General features: G+C 52.0%; 1 protein-coding gene across 2 annotated transcripts in view; it reads left to right on the top strand.

Moving 5' to 3' along the window:
• SLC2A9 (solute carrier family 2 member 9) overlaps positions 1-22239 on the top strand; it is a 255542-nt gene that overhangs the window by 12587 nt on the left and 220716 nt on the right. The window lies entirely within an intron of this gene.

Here is a 22239-nt window from a genome sequence, read left to right as displayed (position 1 = left end):
GGGGGTGGGGTGTGTGGGGGGGGTGAGCCTTCCTCACCTGCTCCCCAGTGGCTGACTCTGCATTTTAGTTCACTGCACTGCTTGTCCTGCTCAGGGAGGTTCGAATTTTTCCTTCCCAAAAAGGGAATCGGGGCTCGGCGTGCTTATGTAACTTGCCCAGCGTCACGGGGCTAAGTCATCAGAATTGGAACCGCACCCCCATGCCCGTGTGTCTGAAGACAGAGTCCCTGGGCTGCCCACCCTTCCCGGAGCATTTGAAGGAGGACAGTGGGGTTGCTTCAGCACAGGCTGAGGGCACGGGCCAAACGGTGACCTAGCGAGGCCCGGCCTTCCCCGTGCGCCAGGCCACCCTCGGAACCGCCGTGCGAGTGGGTCGCTACTCCTGGCCTCACCCCTGGTCTAAACCTCCATCATCCCTCGTGTGGACCAGCCTGGGTCTTCCTGCGGCCACTCCATCGCCGTCCTCCCGCCTCCCCCCAGTGCTGACACCCCAGGCCTGCCTGACCTGCCGACCTCATCGTCCCCCACAACCCCTGCCCAAGTTTGGAGACCTTCAGCCCTTCCCACTGCTCTTAGGATTCAACCCCACTTGCCTAACGTCGTCTATTAAGGCAGGCCTGGCCCAGCCCCATGGTCGGTCCCTCAAACCCTCTCCCCCACCCCATCCACACATGTCAGACTAACACTCCTCAGCTTAGGTCAGCATCTCCTGCCGTGGCCTCTCCTACCACCTTACACCACTTTCTAGAATTTTCCATAATCGCACCTGAACATCTATTCAAGCATGTGCGTGTTTAATGTCTGATTCCCCAGGATGTGTAAGGGCCAGGAAGGCAGGCCCCTTTTCTGCCTTGTTCGGTTCTGGGCCCATAGAGGGGGCCTGACACAGAGCAGAGGCTCACTTACATCAGTCCGTACCGTTGAACGCATGAGTGAATAAACGAATGCATGAATGGGTGACCCTCAAACAGCACAGCTGCATGCCTCCTCTCCAAGACCTTGTTCTACCTCTGTTGAGGTATGCTGGAACATTCTCTGTGACTGTCCCCCACCTCCATCCACGGTGCATCTTAGGGGATAGGAACGAAGCCTTATTCATCTGAGTATCCACGGCTCTCAGAATGGAGAATGAAGTCGGCCTCAGCGTATGTGGTATTTTCCTCCCCCAGTTCTGGAACCAGCCACGGCGCTCTGAGTCATCTGTGTCTTTATTTCTAAAATGAAGTTCTGTAACATGACTCCCCTGATCCCTTAATTGCTAGGGCTGATATTCTAGGCTTTCAAAACCAGAAGGATTCACTGTTTTCTTTAGACATGAGATCATTTTGGCAGTTCCTGTTAGGGTCCTACTGTGCCCGTTAACAGAGGCTTTGGAACCCCTCTGAGAGTCGACCTCCAAAACGCAGCTGTCTTGGGCCACCCCGGGAGCAGAGAGGCCTCCGCATTTGCTTTGGAAAACCCACAACAACATCTCATTGGTCATCGGTCCTTAGCTGGTCAGGAAATCTGAAGCTAATTAGATTAGGCTCAGCAAACAAGGCAGCCTGTTTGCAAACTGCTTTCTTTTTATTTTTTAAATTTTTTTTTACATCTTATTTATTTTTGAGAGAGAGAGTGAGTGAGCACAAGAGGGGGAGAGGCAGAGAGAGAGGGAGACACAGAATCCGAAGCAGGCTCCAGGCTCTGAGCCATCAGCACAGAGCCTGATGCGGGGCTCAAACCCACGAACTGAGATCATGACCTGAGCCGAAGTCGGACGCTCAACCGACTGAGCCACCCAGGCGCCCCTTGCAAACTGCTTTCTTGCAATTAGGCTTTGCCAGGAAAGGCAAGGTCATGCGCTGACCTATTAGCCACACAAGTGATTGAATGACGACAGATCTGATCTTTCTAATGCTGATTAAAAACTTGGCTTCTCAAATAGAGATGGAATTTTATTCCTTCTTTTCTAATCTTACAAGAAACCAGAAGGAGCTAACGGCAGGGGTGAGCATGGTGAAGATAGACTGGATGGGGGGTGCTCACGCACACGCACTGACCCTGATGCCCAGCCTTTGGAAAGCCTCTTCCTCAGCTGCTGTCACAAACCAGTGCACATCTAGAGTCCCGACACCCCTCTGTCCAACGTCGCTGGAAGGCAGGTGGCTCACTTCTCTGCCCCAGACACAGCAAAGAAAGTGTGATGTTCCAATCCAGCCGCTGAACTAACTTCCCAGCAGTGGAAGAGTCGGGATTTGGGGTCCTGTAAGCCTCAGTTTCCAAATCTGTAAAATAGGGATGATAATGGCCTCCCGCAGCGAGTTGCTGTGGAGATCACGAGGTCACTCACATGATGGGGCCCAGGGGGGCCTAGTTCATGCGAGATGCTCAGTGAGAAGAATTCTGTCTTTCTTTGGACGTGGACCCAGAAGACCAGAAGGGCCTTTACATCTAGTCCAGGGTTGCTCAAAGCACAGAACTCAGGGTCCTTCTTGGTTGCCTGCCCGAGCATGCTTTTATTTACGTGTTCATGCCTATATTTTCATGCCTATTAGGTTGCTTGCCTATCATTGCTTCAGGCGGTGGTCCTCAACCACAACCACACCTTCCAATTGCCCGGGGAGCCTTTAAAATGCTCCGGCCCACAGAGGGGCGTGGCTTTGAGATTTTATACAACATCCTGCGAGCACCATTAGCGTGAACAGCCAGGATGAGAATGACTGGCTTAGGGCAAAGCTGGGTAAAAACTAGAAATAACTCAAAAGTAACATAGCATCAAGGCGCCAAGCTAAGGCTGAAGGCTGGGAAACACAAATCAGCCAACGGTTTGTTTGAAGGCCACGTATTGGGATCATCTGCGGATGGAGGGGTTGGGGGCGGGCAGTGGTGCTTGTGAAGTTTCAGATGCCCTGTCCCCTGCCAGGTCCGTTAAGTCAGAATCGCGAGGTGTGGACCTGGAAGATCCGTGTTCCCGTCAGTCTGCCTGGCCCTGGTTCTCTGGAGGGCATTTGGGAGCTACTCATTTTGTGAAGGTCAAGGCCCTGCTCAGGAGGAAGGGAGGCAGGGCGTGGTCTGCCCGACAGTGGAGAGAAGGGGACGCTGACCAGCCAATGTCAGTTAGTCACACTGCCACCTGGGAAGGGTTGAGCCCACATTCACTGCAGGCAGCCAGGGGCACCGAGGCTGCGATTCTGGGTGCACTGGGGGGTTCTTTGGGGAAGGAGGGGTGGTGAGGCTTCTCTGAGTATGTCCAACCAGGTCCCTAGGACTTGAAGGAGACAGAGAGTGGTAGGTCCAGGAGGGTCCGTATGGCAGGAGTGTTTCCTGGGTGGTAACTTGCGGGTAAGCTTCGTGTTCAGACGGGTAGCGGGATGGTGAGTCACTCCCTGTCTAGAACCTCCAATATTTGCTGCCCAGAAGGCACAGGTGGATCATCTGGAGAATTCCATACCTACTCATCCCGCTCTTCCTGCAGCCTGGTCGCAGTACTCGCTGGGAGACTGGAGAGACTCAAGAGGAAGGAAACCCCTGCGTGCTGAGCAACCTACCCCCCTCCCCCGGCGAGGGTCTACACCAAAGGCCGCGGCCAAGCCACTTAGCCTCTGAGTCTCAGTGTATGCATCTCGAAAATGGGTTCTCATAGGATGGTCAGCGGGGGATGGGATGCAAGAGTGTATCTCGGCTCCGGCCCAGGATAGGCTCCTGATAATAACATGTGGTTACCTGTCATAGGACAAACCTGGAGCGTCCTGATGTCCACCTTAGCTTCTGCACCGAGCTCTGGCTTGGCTGCAGAGCCCAGCTAACTCATTTCAGGGGCTCTCTCTCATGCCTTTGAAGTGACCCTTTCAGAGGCGCCTGGGTGGCTCAGTCGCTTAAACGTCCAACTTCGGCTCAGGTCACGATCCCGCGCTTCATGGGTTCGAGCCCTGCGTCGGGCTCTGTGCTGACAGCTCGGAGCCTGGAGCCCGCTTCGGATTCTGTGTCTCCCTCTCTCTGCCCCTCCCCTGCTTGCACTCTGTCGCTCTGTGTCTCAAAAATAAATAAATATTTAAAACATTAAAAAAAAAAGATGTTTTGTAAACAATGACCCTTTCCGTTCAACTCCGTTCAAGATACTCTGACTTGAGAGCTCTCCAGGAAGTGGTAGCCTCTCGTAGCTGGAAGGAAGCCAGCTGGGGGGGCGAGGTTGAAGCCCGTAAGAGGGACAGGGGGGTCCCCTGTTCCTTTGAGCATCCCTGCTCCGAGTCTGGTCCAGTAGGACCCCACCGGGCAGGGATGGTGGCAGCTCTTGACTTTATTCCAGCCTTCCAGCCTGGCGGGGGGACACTTGCCAAGGCTCATTCACAGGCTCTCGTTGAAAACAGCTGAGACAATGCAAATGAACTAGTAATCAGAATGAATAAAAATGCTATTAAATATAGCCACTTACTTATATACTTACAGATGGATGGATGGATAGATGGATGGTTGGATGGGGGAGGATGGACTGAGTGTGACAACTTTGAGAACTGCAGACGGGAAGAGCCATGGGGAGTGTGAATGCCTCATTGTCATGGGAGAAGTAGTGGGGAGAGGCCTGAGCCGAGAACCAGGACGCCCAGTGTCACTGTGACTCATTTACAGCCCAGTTTCCTCCCTGCCCTTCAGTCTTCTCACCAGTACACCGTGCAGGTCGATCCAGCCCACAAAATTCTGGGCAGGGTTCTCTCTGATGATGAATGTGAAGGCATTCTGTAAACTGCACAACTCTCTAAAAAAACTGTGATTTTTTCCCCCCAGTTATCACTTAATTTGCATTATATCATTGGCTCCCCCAACAATCTGTGCAACAGGGAGGAGCCTCCCCAAGTCCAGAAGGTCCCGAAGTCACACTCCCACATCGCTATGCGAGCTTTGCTTGATGGGGTCCTTTCTAGGCAGCCCAGCCACATTCCTGTAAAGATACAGGGAAAGTGGGAAAAGCTCCCGTGGGAGACAGGAGTCCAGGCACTCGGTGAAATTCAGTCCTCTGTGCCTGCACCCTGTCTCTACCGGAAATGTCTCCTACAACCCTGTCTCCCTCTCCACTTGATGGGTCTTACTCATCACTCATTCATTACTTCTTAGCATATTAGTCCTGTTTTGTCTGTTTTATTTTAATGCCAGCGCCCGCAAATCTTCCCAGAATCAGACGGGTCATAACAACAAATACGTACGTGGAGGGAACCACCAAGGCTTGGGTGGTGTGGGCAGAACGGCATCTTCCAAAAAGACGTGTTGATGTCCTAGCCACCCCATAGCTCAGAATGTGAACCTATTTGGAAATAGGGTCAATCCAGATCTAATTGGTTAAATAAAGTCATACTGGAGTAGGGTGGGGGCCTAATCCAATATGGTGGATATCTTTATAAGGAGAGGACGCACAGGGAGAGGGCCGAGGGAAGACGCCGAGAGACCGAGGCTGGAGTTATGGCTGCAAGCCAAGGAATGCCAAGAATGGTCAAGGACACCAGACCCTAAGAGAAAGTCACAGAACAGATTCTCCCCTAGAGCCTTCAAGACGGCATGGTCATGCCAACATCTTGATCTCAGCCTTCTAGCCTCCGAACTGTGAGGAAGTAGGTTTCTATTGTTTTAAACTCCTCCATTTGTGGAATTTTGTTATGCAGCCTGAGGAAATGAATGCCCTCAGGAACCGAGGGCTCCGATGCCCAGCCCTGCCTCCACTGCACACACTGGCTGTGCATCCTTGGGCAAGTCCCTGGACAGCACATTTCCCGTCTGCAAAGAGAACGAGTTGTGTCGGATCGGTATTTGTCAACTCTGCCATTAATTAGAATTACTTGGGACGCCTATTAAAATAATAGCTGATTATTTTTTTTTAATGTGTATTTATTTTTGAGAGGGGAGCGCAGGGAGAAGGAGACACAGAATCCAAAGCAGGTTCCAGGCTCCGAGCGGTCAGCACAGAGCCTGATGCGGGGCTCAAACCCACGAACCATCCGATCGTGACCTGAGCCGAAGTCAGACGCTTAACAAACTGAGCGCCCCGGGCACCCCTAACATCACGGCTTATTAGTCAGACCCTTCCTCCGGATTTTTGGAATCAGCAGGTCTACGTTTCGAAAATCTATGTTTTTGAGAAACTCTCCAAGTGGTAGCAATGCCTGGCGTCTTGCTGTTGCTGCCCTCTGGTGTTCTAGATTTCTCAAGGGTCAAGCTTTGCCCCTTGACCCCACAGGCTCTAGGGTAAGCCTACCGTGGATGGTGCGTGTGGAAACCTGTGTCCGTGTCCGTGTCTCCAGCACATTGCCGGGAAGATGGCCAGTGTGCCTGGGGGAGGGGGGCGGGGGGCGATCAGGCACCGATCGAAGGGCAAATCATCTCTCCTGCAAACGTCCTGCTCTGGGAGGTGCCATCAAGGACCCCACTTGCTTCTCTGGAACGATCCGTCATCCTCCTCACCCACTGAATGTCCTTCTGCTGGAAACTCCTCTGCTTCACGCGCAGGGAGCTGTCCCTCTGGGCTGCCGGGGAGTGAGTCTCCGGTGTGTGTGTGTGTGTGTGTGGCTATCGTAACACACGTTGTAAGTTTTGTAACTCGTCCACATGGCTCCACCCCTCCCTGCCCTCACGTCATTGTTCACATGGGTACCTTCCAGGTGAGGCCTTCCAGAACCATCTTTTTAAAATTTGCAATGTCCCCCCCACACCCACAGCCCTCCATACCCCCTACTTTCTGTTTTTTCCATGGCACCTATCCAAATCCAATAAACTAGACTTTACTTACATGCGTGGTCTACAATCTGACTCCTTTCCCTAGAACGTAAGCTCACGAGGGCAGGAAGTTTTGTCCGTGCGTTCTCATCGCTCCATCCGCCGTGCCTGGAACAGTGCCGGGACCCCGGCACATGCTCCCATCAGTGCCTGCCGAATGAATGACAGAGCCTTCCCCACTGCTGTGTGTCTGTCTCCCTCCTCCGAGTGTGAACCCCTTACAGGAGGGGCTTTATCTGATTCGTTTCTGTACCTCCAGCAATTAACATAGGACCTGGCTCTTAGTACGTCCTCGGGAAGCCTTTGTCGAAGAAATGAACGAGGAAACGAACGAACAAATGAGCGCATGAGCAGGGTTTGCATGGCCAAATGCAGCGAAAAAGTGTCCATTTGTGGCCTCGCCTGTGGCTGCTTCTCAGGGTGGAATGAGCCCCCGACATGGCCTCTGGCACATTCATAGCCCCAACAGGTCATGCAGGGCTGTAAAGGTTGAACTAAGTGGTCAAGTCCGGCCAGCCTGGGCACAACAGTGACGTCAGCAGGGGTGTCAGTCCTGCCCCTGCCCCTTCTCCCTTCGCCAGATGGAGCACGTGACTTCCCCTGACTTTGTGCAAGAAACTGGCCTCTTGGTCCCAGCCCCGCGGAGGGAGAGCCTCTGTTTGCTCAGCTGTCCCCAGCAGCTGCTTCTCAGGGAACAGAGAGACAGAAAAGGGCACTAGCTTCAAGTTCACCGTCCACGCCCTGTGTTTTCTGGCCCAACTGCACGTGGATGTGCCATTTTGTGTTTTTTTCCCCCGGGCCCCTCCCTCTGGCCCAAGCTTTTGGCAGACCCAGGAGAGCCACGGTCCGCCTTGGAAGGCTAAGGTGCTTGTGGGTCTCTCTTCCAAATCCACTGCTGCTTCTCCAGCCTTAGAGTTGTCACAAGCCAGGAAAGTACCGCCTGCCGGCAGGCTGCAGGGTGAATGGGAGAGTCTGGCCGGCGCTCCTGCTGAGCGGGCGAGGTCCTCTCTTGCTGCAGAAGCCGCTGGGGTCCATTCCCTCTCTGTGGTGCAGGGGCGTGGGCCCTGCAGACTTCTCCTGAGCAGGGAAGAGTCTTTGCTGCTTTGGACAGAGGGTGAGCCTGAATGGTCCATGCACGACCTCAGCCTGCGTGCAGCCAGGCCGGGAGAGTGGGGCCGGCAGCTGGGGCTCCAGGGTCAAGGGGATCTCAGAGCCCTCATCCATCAGGCTGGGGGGGAAAGGGCCTGTAATCTTACCCTTCAAGGTAAGAGCCAGTGCAGGAGACAGATTCAGGACTCTGCTAAGCACACAATTCAAAGGAACACATGGCTTCTGTTCATTTTTTTTCTGTTTAGGCTTCCTTGGAAGTTAGTTCATTGGCTTAATTCATTCTTTCCTTCACAGAAACAAAGCGGCCTGCTCTATTCATTGATCTGTTCATTCCTTTAAGTAGCATATTGGTTTCCTCCCATTCATCCTTCTGCTAATTAATTCATTAGTTAATGAATTCATTGGAAGTATTTATCAAGCACCGTGTTTCAGACTGCATTCTAGGTGCCAGGCACAGCAGTAAACGTGACTGGGTGGCTGCGCTAGGGTTTCAGGAGGAAACAGAACCCACCCCAGACAAGTCTAGGGACTCACAAAGGTGTGGGGAGGGGTAAAGGAACAGATGGACAATGGCCGGTCCCTCCATGACGCTGAGGCTCACTCTGGGCGCAAGGGAAGGAGGTGGTGTTGAGAAGGAGGAGGGCTGTCTCCACTTGGGGAGGGTACAAATGTTGCCAGAGCTGCTGAACTGGGGGGACTGGGCCGCAGGGGAGATGCCCGACCTCCTTGTCTTCCCACCCTTTGACTTCCTGCCCACACCTCCCTTGGGCCGATGGCTTCTTGCAAGGGAGTCAGCCGATGCTGTCCGTTAGGGCCGGCGTCCCAGGGCAAGAGCAGGACAGGGAAGGTGGGCACTGGGGCCTCGGGGGCAGGAAGGGTGGCCAGCACATGACCTGATCCCAGCTCTCTGGGCTACACATTCTAGCCGGAGGATCCAGGTCGACGAACAGGTAAACACTCTTCGTTCGGCGACTGGAGCCCTTCAAAAGTAAACCAGTGCAGGATAGATGGGAGATTATGGGGGTGATTAATCACGAGCTTGCATTTTATATCGGGTAGTCAGGGGGTCCTTTCCAACGGCCCCTGTTGGGGTGCAGACCAGAGCAAAGTGAGCTGTGAGCCCTTTGCAGATCTGGGGGGTTGGGGGTTGGGGGGGGATGTTCCAGGCAGAGGAACAGCAGGTACAAAATGTCCTGAGACAAGAGTGTACTAGAGCCAAAGGGATCCAGTTGGCCAGAGTGGAGGGGCAGGGGGCAGAGAGAGGGGGGAACAGCATTAGCGCGAGTCATCAGAGTCAGAGGCTATAGCATTTGCTGAGGCCTGAGGACATAATCCTGAGCCGAGAGGGTCGGGAGCCATGGGGAGGGGCATTTTCTGAGCACAGGAGGGAGGAGATCCAACCTACATTATGAGGAGCTCTTGGCTGCTCTGTGGGGAAGTGGGGGGGCAGGGGCAGGGAGAGCAGGCTGGAGGGGAGGCCGAGGCAGTGGCTCCTCCCAGGGCTGGCAAGACCGCTCGGACTAGGGCTGAGAAGCAAGAACTGATGGGAGGCGGTCAGATTCTGCATCCAGGAAGAAGGGTGTGGACAGCAGGTCCTCCCGGGAAGGGTGATGCCACTGACCGGGACGGGAGGACCGTGGAGGAGCTGGTTTGGACAGGGCGGGAGGGAGGGCGGCAGGCTGGGGACCTGGCAAGTCTGAGATAATAATTATTCATGCAGGTGTGGGAGCTCAGCCAGCCCAGGGGGACCGCCCTGGCTCCAGATGCACGACTGTCTCCGAGCACTTGCCGTGCTAGAGACCGACCCGGCCGCTCCACCGGCGTCATTTGGTCACTTAATTCTGAGGTTCCTCTCAGTACCCAAGTGCCCATGTCCTGTGGGCTGCCCAGGAACGTGGCACACCTGGGCTGGGGTAGAACCTGGGCGTCATCAGCAGGCAGGTGGGAGCAGAGCCGCCCAGGCAGCAAGTGCAGAGGGAATAAGCACGGGGAAGGGGAGGAGGCCCCGGAGAAGAATGTGGAAGGCGGCCAGAGACGCGGGAGAGAACCAAGCAGTGGCTCGGCGAGCAGCTCCGACGAGCGTTTCCGGGTCTCAGGAAAATCCAAGCAACCGGTGTCTGGTCCACAGCCTGTCCTTTGACATCGAAGCCACATGCTGAGTCTCCTTGGGGAACGCAAACTCACGGAGACCTGCTCCGGGCCGCCGAAGGCTGTTGTTCTCGTTGGTCAACTCTGCTCGAGCTGAACACCAGCCTGGGAGAAACTCTGAATGAACAGCTAAGTATAAATATTTGCTTAGACTCGCTGCATTTCACAAATGATTAACTTGGATGTGTTAAAAATAGGCACAAGTTTCAGGTGCTGAGTATTATGTCCACATGTTACTGATCTCCACGGAGGGACATGGTGTCCTGGTTATGATTACGGGTAAGGAAGTTGAGCTCAGAGAGGTTAAGTGAGTAGTTTGAGGTCACACTGCTGGCTGGTGGCAAGCTGGGTCACTGTGTGGGTGCCAGAGCCCTGTTCCTTCAGCTTCAACCAGACCCGTGAGCCAGGACGAGGGTTTGTATCTTAGAACATTCCGCTCCCCCCCCCCCCTTTTTTTTAAACAGGCGGATATTTCAACCTTCTTTCACAGTGTGAATTTAACCCACGCGGGGGGCTCTCCGTTTTTTTTTTTTTTTTTTTTAATGTTTATTTCTTTATTTTTAATTTTTTAATGTTTATTGTTTATTTTTGAGAGAGAGAGAGCGAGAGCATGCAGGGGAGGGGCAGAGAGAGAGAGACAGACAGAATCCGAAGCAGGTTCCAGGCTGTGAGCTGTCAGCACAGAGCCCGACCCTGGGTTCTAATTCACAAACTGTGAGATCATGACCTGAGCTGAAGTCGGACGCTTAACTGACAGAGCCATCCGGACCCCCCTGACCATGCTTCTTCTTAAAGGGCTTGTGAGGTCTTCTTAAAGGGCTTGTAACAGTCCCACGAGGGCTCTGGTAAAACCCAAAGTGATACCAAGCCACCGTGTGATAAGCAGAGATAGCCTCTTTAAACTTTGAGCTTTCTTTCTTTCTTTCTTTCTTCCTTTTTAAAGTTCTCTACACTAATTTCTGACTTTCATAAAAGTAAAGAGCACTCCTGTCAGTTTTCTTCCGGAAGTATTCTCAGTGACAAACGGAACCCCTTGTTTGCCTTTAGTTTTGAGTGTAGAAGTTGTATATTACTTAAAATTAGCTCTAGTCTTCGGTGAAGGCTCAACTCTCCCACTTTTTTATGTATTTAAATTCAAGTGAGTTAGGGGCGCCTGGGTGGCTCAGTCGGTTAAGCGTCCGACTTCGGCTCAGGTCACGATCTCACAGTCCGTGAGTTTGAACCCCGCGTCGGGCTCTGGGCTGACGGCTCAGAGCCTGGAGCCTGCTTCCGGTTCTGTGTCTCCCTCTCTCTCTGCCCCTCCCCCATTCATGCTCTGTCTCTCTCTGTCTCAAAAATAAATAAACGTTAAAGGAATAAACTTCAAGTGAGTTAACAGACGGTGGAGTATTGGTCTCAGGAGTAGGACCCAGTGATTCATCATTTCCTTATGACACCCAGGGCTCATCCCGACAAGTGCCCTCCTTCATGCCCATTAGTACCCATCACCCATTTAGCCCATCCCCCCGCCCACCTCCCCTCTAGCAACCCTCCGTTTGTTCTCTGTTGTTAAGAGTCTCTTATGGTTTGCTTCCCTCTCTGTTTTTATCTTATGTTATTTTTCCTCCCCTTCCCCCGTGGTCATCTGTTTTGTTTCTTAAATTCCACATATGAGTGAAATCCTATGGTATTTGTCTCTCTCTGACTTATTTCCCTGACTCAAATTCTGAGAGCGTCTCTGGTGCTGCATTGGAGTTCACTGACTTTTCTCATCAAGAAGGGTTCATTTGGGGGATCAGCTGTCCACATCGGGACCAGCCCAGTCCTGGGGGCTTCCTGGTGGACCTTCCAGATAAGGGAGCCGAGTGTGGGGAGGCCCAGATGCAACCGCTAGAAGGAGCCAAGTGGACAAGGGTGATTGCTGGTCACATACCGGCATGGACTGGGACAGAAAAGCTGTGTAACAGGTGGCCCCTGGAAGGTTGTGACTGCATCAACGGAGAGACTGTGCATCCGGGTTCTGGAAACACACAGAGAGCGTGGGAAGCAGGCAGTGAGAGAACAGCCTGGTTAGGAGGGTCCCTGACCCACAGCTGCTGGACGCTCAGTGCCATCGCCACAAGACACAGGCTAGAGAATGCTTTGAGTCGCTCCGTGTCGGCCCCGGGGGGCCAGGCTGGCAGGAGCCCCTCTGCAGCCAGTCCAGGCTGAGCTCTCTTATGGGAGTTTTCTGGGGGCAAGAGAGAGCTCAGCGGGCATTGTGGCTTTTCTGGTCAGTTAGTCACCAAATATGCATTAAGTGCCTACTATGTGCCAAACTCTGTTCCGTGCACTGGGACAACAGCAGTGATAAGAGACAAGGTCCCTGCCCCCCCCCCCGCCCCCGCCATGGGGTTGCATTCTGCAGGGCAGGAAAGACAAGAGCCCCCAAAACAAATAGACAAAAAGGGTAACTTCAGGTAGTAAGTATGTGGAAGAAAATAAAAGGTAATGGAAGAGAGAAAAAGAGGGAAGGATGGAGAGAGAGGAGCAGGAGAGGGGAAAGGAGGGAGAGGAGGAAGGGAGGGATGGACAGACAGGCAGGCAGGCAGACTTGGGGTCGGGGTGGGGTTTGATGGGGTATTGGGGTGGTGAGAGTCTGGAGTCGACCGTCAAGAAAGAATTCTTGAGATGTCTTTGGTGCAAGAATGGTGATTTTATGAAAGCACGGGGACAGGGTCCATGGGCAGAAAAGCTACGCTGGGTTGTGAACAGTGGCTGGTTATATACTATGGAGTTGGGGAGGTAAAGTCAAAGGGAGGCCCCCAGAAGGACTTTCATGTGCTAAAGAGGACTCAGGAGACACCGGAGGCATTGCTGTGGTCAAGCCAAGGTTGTTTTCCCTGTAGTAAGGCATTAACATAAGGACGGTAGGGTTTCCTGGGGAAAGGATATACTCTCTTTGCCTCAAGTATTTGTCAAGGGGCTGCAGGTTATAAGGAAGTTTAATTTTACCTGCCATTTCCTTCTTGCCTCTGTTCCCCACATCACTGTGGAGGGGAGGGTGATGTTGGGGCTCCAGGAAACCGAATCTGTAGGTTTCTGGAGATTGGGTTATTGTTACGATTGCCTTTTCCTTATAATTAACTAAGATATTTGTAAATGGATGGAGACTCTGTCCTGCACAACTGTGATCTCTATCAGTTAACCTCTTGCCTTCCCCTTTCCTTTGTTCTTGGGCAGCCGGGAAAGCCTGAGGAATGTCACATACCTCCCACCTGGGGGGAGGGGGGGTTAGCTTGTGCATGGCCCTCAGTTTGCCTTACATCCCCTCATCAGGGTCGGTTCAGCCGGGGAGGTGAGGGAGAGCATCTCTAAGGAGACGTTTGAGAGAAGACCCCACAGGACAAGAGCCATAAGTGGTTTGAGGGTGGACCCCTGGGCAGAAGGAACAGCAGGTCCAAAGGCCCCGAGATGGTGGAATTTGGGTGTTTGGGAGGAAAGGAGAAGCCAGGGTGAGGGGCCTGTGGAGGCGGAGGGACAGAGCAGAGGGAAACGTTGGAGAGGCAGACATGGGCCTGATCACCAAGGACCTCATGACCTGTTTAATCCCACAGTCGGTCGGCAGCAGGACCAGAATTAGAACCCAGGTCGGGAGGTGCTCTCGCTGCATGACATGGGGGAACGAGGAGGGGAGTCTGACTCTGGGCGAAGGGAGCAGCAAGTCAGGACTCGATCTAGGACAGACACCGGAGGCTCGGGGCAGGGAGGGTCCCTCGGCCTGGGTGTTTGCGGACGAAGTCGCCTTGGCCACCTCTGGATGGAGGGGGTCTGGTGAGGAGGGCAGCTGTCTGGAGGCTGTGGCAAGCCGTGTCCCTGGTGTCCCCGGGGAGAGATGCACCATCTGCCCGGGTGTAACTGAGAGCTGACGTGGCGAGAGATGTCGTGGTTCCAACAGGCACTAGGAGGGAAGTCAGAGGGAGGAGGGAGTCTTGCTCTTTGGCCTAGGAACTGGGATGGGGGCCGCAATAGGGGAGACGGGGAGGCCGGAGCAAAGAGGGCATTTGGACAGGGACGTCGGAAGTTCAGTTTGGGACCTGTTCGGCTTGAGAAGCTTAGCCAAGCGTCAGCACTGACAGGGAGGTGGACGCATGAGTCTGGATCTCGGGGGAGAGGTCCGAGCGAAAGGGGTAGGTTGGGGCAGTCGGCATTGTACAGATGGTTTGAAGGCTGTGGATGGACGAGTCTGGATGAGTTTGCAGAGCAGTGAGGAGGCCAATGGGCTGAGTCTTGGGACGTTCTGCCATCAGCGGCCTCGCAGGCAAGGAAGAGCGGCTGAGCCGACTAAGGAAGAAACAGGCGAAGGAAAACCAGGCCAGCGTGTTGGCTGGAAGACAGCACAAGGAAGTTTGTTTGTTTGTTTGTTTCTCTCATGTTTATTTATTCTTGAGAGAGACAGAGACAGAGCACGAGTCGGGGAGGGGCAGAGAGAGAGAGGGAGACACAGAATCCGAAGCGGGCTCCAGGTTCCGAGCTGTCAGCACAGAGCCTGACGCGGGGCTCGAACTCACGAACCGTGAGATCATGACCTGATCCAAAGTCAGAAGCTTAACCGACGGAGCCACCCAGGTGCCCCAGGACAAGGAAGTTTCTAGAAGGACCCAGAAGGAAGAGGAGTGGTCACCTTCGCCAAAGCTGCTGGGAGGTTACAGGGAATTGACTAGTGACTTTGGATGATTGATGTCCTCAATAAGAGCAAGCTGGGTGGGGTGGTGGGTCAAAAGCCTTCTGCACCAGCGAGAATGGGCAGGGCAAAGGAGAGACCGTGAGTTCTCTTTGGGACACTTTAGCTGTGACAAAGAGCAAGGAAATGGGGTGGTAACAGGAGGTCACGGAGTCAAAGGATGTCTTGTTTTCCACTGAGGTGAACTTCACTTAACCTCAAACGGAGCGTTTTAAAGTGAACAGTTAGGCGGCATTGAGCGCATTCACAATGTTGTGCAACACCGCCTCTGTCTAGCTCCAAACCATCTTGATCTCCCCAAAAGCAAACCCCTCACCTGTAAAAGAGCGGTTCCCTAGCAACCACGGATCTGCTCTCAACCTCTGCGGATTTGCGTTTTCTGGACATCCTATTTATTTATTTATTTATTTTAATGTTTATTTTTGAGAGAGAGAGAGAGAGAGCACAAGCAGGGGAGGGGCAGAGAGAGAGAGGGAGACACAGAATCCAAAACAGGCTCCAGGCTCCGAGCTGTCAGCACAGAGCCCGACGCGGGGCTCGAACCCACGCACCGCGAGATCGTGACCTGAGCTGAAGTCAGACGCTCTACCGACTGAGCCACCCAGGGGCCCCCCGACCCCCCGGACATTCCATTTAAGTGGAATCAGAAAACACATAACTGTTTGTGTTCAGCGTTTTAACCCCAGCATAAGGGTTTCAAGGTTCTTCCGTACTGTAAACGTGTGTCAGGACTTCATTCCTTTTTATGTCTGAGTAATAACAATCCATTATATGGGAGACCCTAACTCTTTATGCATTCGTTAACTAATGGGCATTTGGACTGTGTCCACACTACAAACTGCCGTAAGGAGCACTGCTGTGAGCGTTCGTGTTCAAGGTTTATTTGAACACCTGTTTCCAGTTCGCTTGGGTCTGTACCCAGGAGGAGCGTTGCTGGGGCAGAAGGTGATTCTATGTTTACTCTTGGAGAAACCGCCCGACTGTCTTCCACAGTGGCTAAACCAGTTTACATTCCCACTGGCAATGTAGGAGGGCCCCAGCTTCTCCACATCTTTGCCAACACATCTTCCTTTCGAGCTCCTTTTTTAAATTGATGGCATGGAGACACCCTTGTGTATGGCCTGAAGCGATCTGACGGAGAAGAACTTGATGATGGCGAAGGAAAACGGGATAATGGCTGAAAGAAGACCCTTGACAAGAGGGATGTGCCCACAAGACCCACCATGGCAGAGCCTCCCAAGTGGGAAGTCTTTCTGGATGCTGCACGGCCACGCATGGCCAGGAAGTGAAAAGAGAAGCGTGTCTGACAGCAAGATCCTGAGGCTCGCTCCGATGGGCTTGTTGATTTTGGTGGGGGGTGGGGGGCCTCCCCACAGAGCAGCAGTGAACGGTAACATGGCGGGGAGAGTGGTGCGGAGTGGGTGGTCTTGCTTTAAACATCAGTCCTCATCCATAAGTCATGGTGCTTCAGGAAGGTGGGGTGACCTGTGGGATCCCGGTACGCTCGGCCACAGAATGGAGATAACAAAGCTTAGTGGCTGCTCTCGGGACTAAATGAGGCTTTGCCTAACCAGTGCCTGGCACACAGTAGGTGCTTACTAAATGCGGGTATCATCCATTGGCTCATCCTTCCAACTCAATTGTGAATTACCCAATGGAAGTAACAGGTTTAACCCTTCTTTGCAGCCTTCTCGGGTTCCAGCACTATGTGGGCCACATAGTAGGTGCTCCATAAAACACTTGAAAAAGAATAAATGAATAAATAAACAAATAAGAAAGAATAAAAATAGTGATCAAGAAAGAGACTTCCCAAAACAATAGCCATAGTGAATATTCACTGGGTGCTTGCTACATGGCGGGTATTTCCAAGGGCAACATCTCGTTTGGTCTATATGACATGACCTTGAGACAAGTACTCCCTTATCCCCACTTGGCAGACAGGTGACTTGTGCTGTGTGACATGGCTGGGGAGGGGCAGGCTGGGGGTGGAGGTCTGACACGAAATCCCAGGCTTAGTCATCGTATTATACTATCCACCTAGACGCTGCTAAACTAATGGTTGAATAATCCTGGTTCTGAGAATGATTTGCCACAGCTAAAAACATGTCAAGAGAGAGGTCAGGTGACTGATTGGGAAAAGGAAGGGTTGGTCACCAAATGGATAATTGTGGAAGCTTTGAAAACTCCAGGGGAGCCATTGCGTTGCCCAGGTGTGTCTGCATTTCCTTGAGCACAGCTGAAATCACCCCGGGCACAGAAATGTCGTCTTCCTGATGGGCAGGTTGGGTCGGACACTGGAGGTTGGTTGATAAAGGCACCTGGGGTAGGTGCTTCTTGGGGATCAGGTGGTTTCTTCCCGTTCTCCAGTCCACTGTTTTGTCAACATCAAGGGTGGGAAACTGGGGAAATGGGGTTAGCCATGAGAAGGCTGCCCGGGTGCTCGGAGTTGATGCCAAGGGAATCAGAAGGGCTTTTCCAAGTTCCCCGAATGGTGCTACCTCCCAGGGTCCAAGCATATTCCTGAACCAGGCACGGAGTCCCTTTTCCGTGGTGGGTAGGACTCCCAGGCGCCATCTTTCTACGATTCACCTCAGAACCGTTCCGCACTCCTCATGCCCTCAGCTCTCTCTGTGAACTGGTCAGGAGGAGGCCCTGGTGCCCTTGGCTGAGCTTGGATCTGGCCCCGAGCCGCTCAGCCATGCTCTTGCATTCCTCACTTCTTCTCCTCACACCCCTCTGCTGCTCCAGCCCTCCGTTTATCTCAGAGTCCTGAAGATAGAGTAGGGCTCACACGTGGGCATCTCTTTCGAGCTACCGGGACAGGTCGGGGGGACGTTGTGGCATTCGTAAACCGCCACCAACAGCAGTGACCACCGGTGCAGCATTTCAGAGTTGACGGCTCTCCTGTATTTCTCCCGGGGCTGATTATAGTCTGACATTGACAGAGTAGCAAGAATAAACTTTTCGTCTTGCCCATTTGGGCTTAGAACCCGATCGACGTGCACCATTCGTGTCCTGCTTTACAGCTGTCATGTGTCATGTCACTTAACCCTCACCATGGCCTGGGCAGATCCTGCGCTGGTCATATCCTCGGAGTAGCAGGAAGCCATCGGACACGCAAGAAGGTCAGCCCGATACTCAACAGTGGCTGTGCCGGAACACCTCTGCCTTTGACTCTGGTCCAGAACTTGTTGACCCCCTGGCATGTTTTTAATAAGCTGAGCTTGCCATCAATAGTTGGCTGTTAATCATTTACCTCTCGTGGGGATAGACATTAAGGAATGTTTATAGTAATAGCTGGATGCCGTGTAATCATTAGTGCTGCTTTCTTTCACAATTTCCCAGGCTTATATCTGATTATATGGGGGGAGCTGATTTATCTATGAAACGTATTCTGTTTGTTCTTTAGACCGTAACAGGCAAGGGGGGCTCCAGAAACCAGGTGGGTTATGTTCACAGACATGGACCAGCTTTGGGAAGGATTTCAAGAATTTCTAAGACTCTCGGAGAGCAGCTGGAATAAGGGAATTGAAAAGTCAGGGATTTGAACATCAATTTAGGTGAAGATTAAGTGAGAAAATGCACATAAAGTGCTTAGCGTGGGGTTTGATGAATGCTGCTATAAAATGAAATGGATAATGAGTGATCATGGCTAAGGCAATTATTCCAATGGCTGATAACCCAGTTATCTCCTTCTGCCTTCCTTCCTCTCTGTCTCTCTCCTTCTCTCTCCTCCTCTCTCTCTCTCAAAGCTGCTCTATCTTCCACATTCCTTTTCAGGATGTTGTTTTAGGGTTAGCTTTAGCTCCATGTCAAAGTCAGCAGAGAATTAACCCTGAAAATAAAGAATAAAGCCCTAGCCAAATATTGCTCAATCAAAACGTGGGGGGAATAGGAAGTATGTGGCATTTCCTGTTCAGAGCTGTGAAGCAGGTGCTGGTTGGCACCACTGAGCTCGTGTGGCAGGCTGAATAGCAGCACCTGCAGGCATTTCAAGGGAGGTGACCCCCAGCTTTAGGAGAACAAGTCCACCTGGGCCGTCCGCTGACATTCTGCGGTCTACGGATGTCAACAGCGCCTTTTCTTTGCCTCTGTCTTTCCAGCCAACCCAGGCTCACGAGTGAGGATTTGACCAGAAGCTGTCTGGGCTCAGACCCACCCTCTGTGACAGGTTGGGTGGGTAAAGATACTTCCCTAAGGCTTGCTTACCTTATTTCTAACATGGTTGACCCTAGCGACAGACACATGGCGACCGCAAAGGTTTTCTTATCGGCAGCGAGGTGATTTTCTAAACATTTAACCCCAGGGACAACCTAGGTGGAGGGCAATCAGATTGCCAGGAACAGAGTCCTGGGCTCGGTTTTGGTAGACGTTAACTCTGTAGCTGCTGGGTTGTGGCAGGTGGGCACTCTGGGGGCTTGGGATGTGGCTGTTCACCAATGGCTGCGGTCGTTTGACCTTCTAAGAACTGGCATGGCCACACGAGTGGACACCAGAGTGTTAGATTCAAACAGCAGCACGTTTTGTATTATTACTGCGGACCAAAAAGATAGGGAGCTGGCATGTTTGGAACTTCACGCAGAGCGGATATCGGTGTTATATTTATTCACGATTCCATTTAAGCCTTAGAGAATTCTTTTGAAGCAGTTTAGGGCTCTCTGCTCGCATGCCCAATGGTTCCCCCTCTCGTAACCAGTTCTAAGACACCATCTCAGAATGTTGTTCCATGAGGCCCTTACAAATGAAATGCCTCATCAGTGCTCCACAGAGGCCATTTGCTGGGAGTCCGGGGATGATGATGATGATGCCATTTAGCATTTACTATGTGCTTCATACACATTGAGTCATTTAATCTTCACAAATGCCCGATGAGATGTGTCCTGTTATTATTCGTTACTTGACATGTAGAAACAGAGGCCCAGAGAGGTTAAGTGACTTTCCGCAAGTCACACAGCGAGTAAGCTATTGAGCTGGGATTTGAACTCATGGCTCCATACTGCCTGGGGTGTAAGCTGTCTGCCTTTGGCCTTGTGCTGGGCAGGTGGGCACAGAATCTCACCTTCAAGGCTCACCTCCACTTGACTGACTGTTCCTTCTGGGAACTTGGAATCACTTCCTTCTGTGCATGGGAAGGAGGAAAGGCATTCTAGGATCAGGGACAGTCCAGGGAACACAAGAATGGCCTGGAAATGGAGGTCCAGTGGGCTGGACGGTCCCTGAGCGTGTGCTGAGTGTGTGGCCCTTGTCAGGGGAGGGCCTCGGATGTCACACTCGAGTGTTGACTATGGAAGCCTGCCAACCAACATCCTCGTCAGACCGGCTCAGATGACATCTGGATCGCAGAGCCCGTCATCCTATAAGGACTGGATATTTTTCCAGAATTGTATTGCTTATGTCTCCTTGGCTACCCAACACCTTAAGGACTCCATCAAAACAGAAACATTTTTTTAAACTTAAAGCAACTTTTAAAACTTGCTTTTCTAGTTATAGAATTTTTTTTTTTTCAGTGTCAAAAATCGGAGAAGTCTAGGAAAACACACCAGATAAAAATGGGCTAAAAGACGGTGGCCGAGGGGAAACTGCTGTCTCTCTTGCCGCCTCCAAGGAGTCTATTTTCTCTGCACATAAATATGTGATTTGTCCTCCGCTCCCCTCTGCGGCCCAGTCCCCTCCTGCTCTCCTGTCCTGTGCTGGGCCAGGCCGCTCGCCTTCCGTGTGCCCCAGGAACAGGCTGTACAGTCTCCTAGAGTGCAGGCTCCATCAGGGCAGGCCAAAGTCTGTCTTGCTTTTACCTGGGCATTAGGGGCTTAATGAATACCTGCTGAATGAACAACGTGATGTACAAATATTTTGAAACCTTGAATTTCATATTAAAGAACGCACGGGCACAGTTTAAGTACATACATCCTTTAAGAGCACGTGTCTATTCCTAAGTACATCTAGTTTCAACGTTAACTGGTGGATAGACTTTAATATATCTTCCTCTGTTTGTCAAGGAAGATTATGAGCATTTTCCCATGACATTAAATATTCTTTTTTAAAATTTTTAAACCTTTAAAACAATTTTTTTAGGGGTGCCTGGGTGGCTCGGTCGGTTAAGCGTCCGACTCTCGGTTTCAGCTCAGGTCACAATCTCCCGTTTTGTGGGGTCGAGTCCCACATCAGGCTCTAAGCTGACAGCATGGAGCCTGCTTGGGTTTCTCGCTCCCTCTCCCACTTGTGCTGTCTCTGTCTCTCTCTCAAAATAAGTAAATAAACTTAAAACAATTTTTTAAAGAGTTTATTTATTTTTGAGAGCAAAACAGAGCTCGAGCAGGGGAGGGGCAGAGAGAGAGGGAGACACAGAATCCAAAGCAGGCTCCAGGCTCTGAGCTGTCAGCACAGAGCCCGACGCAGGGCTCGAACCCATGAGCTGTGAGATCAAGACCTGAGCTGAAGTCAGATGCCCTACCCACACACCCCTAAATGTTCTTTTATAAAATGTTTATTTATTTTAAGGGGAGGAGGGGCAGAGAGAGGGAGAGATCGAGAATCCCAAGCAGGCTCCATGCTGTCAGTGCAGAGCTTGATGTGGGGCCTTATCCCATGAACCATGAGATCATGACCTGAGCCGAAATCAAGAGTTGGACGCTTAACCGACTGAGCCACCCGGGCACCCTGACATGAAACGTTCTTTAACACAGTTTTTAATCGCTACATGAGTTTCCATATATGGATGTACCATAACTTATTTAAACTTCCCTGCTGGATTTTTTTTTTTCTCTTGTGAATACCATTTTTTTTTTAACGTTTTTGTTTATTTTTGAGACAGAGAGAGACAGAGCATGAATGGGGGAGGGGCAGAGAGAGAGGGAGACACAGAATCGGAAGCAGGCTCCAGGCTCTGAGCCATCAGCCCAGAGCCCGACGTGGGGCTCGAACTCACAGACTGTGAGATCGTGACCTGAGCCGAAGTCGGACGCTTAACCAACTGAGCCACCCAGGCGCCCCGTGAATACCATTTTTTAACGTGAAAAATGCTGTAGTGAAGGTCTCAGGCTGGACTCTTTGTGCACGTTCCTTTTCCGCTGCTTTAGGATAACTTTTTATAGATGGAGTAGTTGGCCCAAAGGGCCTAAATATTTTTATGCCTCTAGAAACCTATTTCCAAACTCCAGGAAAGCTGCATAGTTTTCAAGGTCTGTCCTGCCAGTGATCCTGTTACAATTTTGGTAAACTGTTTCCAGTTTGACAGGGGAGATTGGCACTTGGTTTTGACTTACACTGCTTTTATTTTCACATCTTGGGAACAGAAACTTTGGTATTTCCAAGATGTGCCCTACCATGAGAATGGCTGTCTGAATGAGAATGTTCTGGGGAGGGGCCTGTATCCAATAAGCAAAGTGGCAAGTGTGGAAAACACGGAGGTAGTTCAACACAACCATCTCACAGATGGAGACACCGAGTCCAGAGAGGAGCACAGAGCTGCTTAGGTCTCCGGGGGAGCCGGGCACCCCTGTCCTGGTGTCCTCACCATGCCCCCTCATCTGGGCCGCCTCCCC

The sequence above is a fragment of the Panthera uncia genome, chromosome B1 (assembly GCF_023721935.1).
Source record: "Panthera uncia isolate 11264 chromosome B1, Puncia_PCG_1.0, whole genome shotgun sequence".
Lineage (NCBI taxonomy): Eukaryota > Metazoa > Chordata > Mammalia > Carnivora > Felidae > Panthera > Panthera uncia.
Note: the sequence above shows the minus strand (reverse complement) of the source record. Positions and strands in the feature narration are given on the sequence as shown.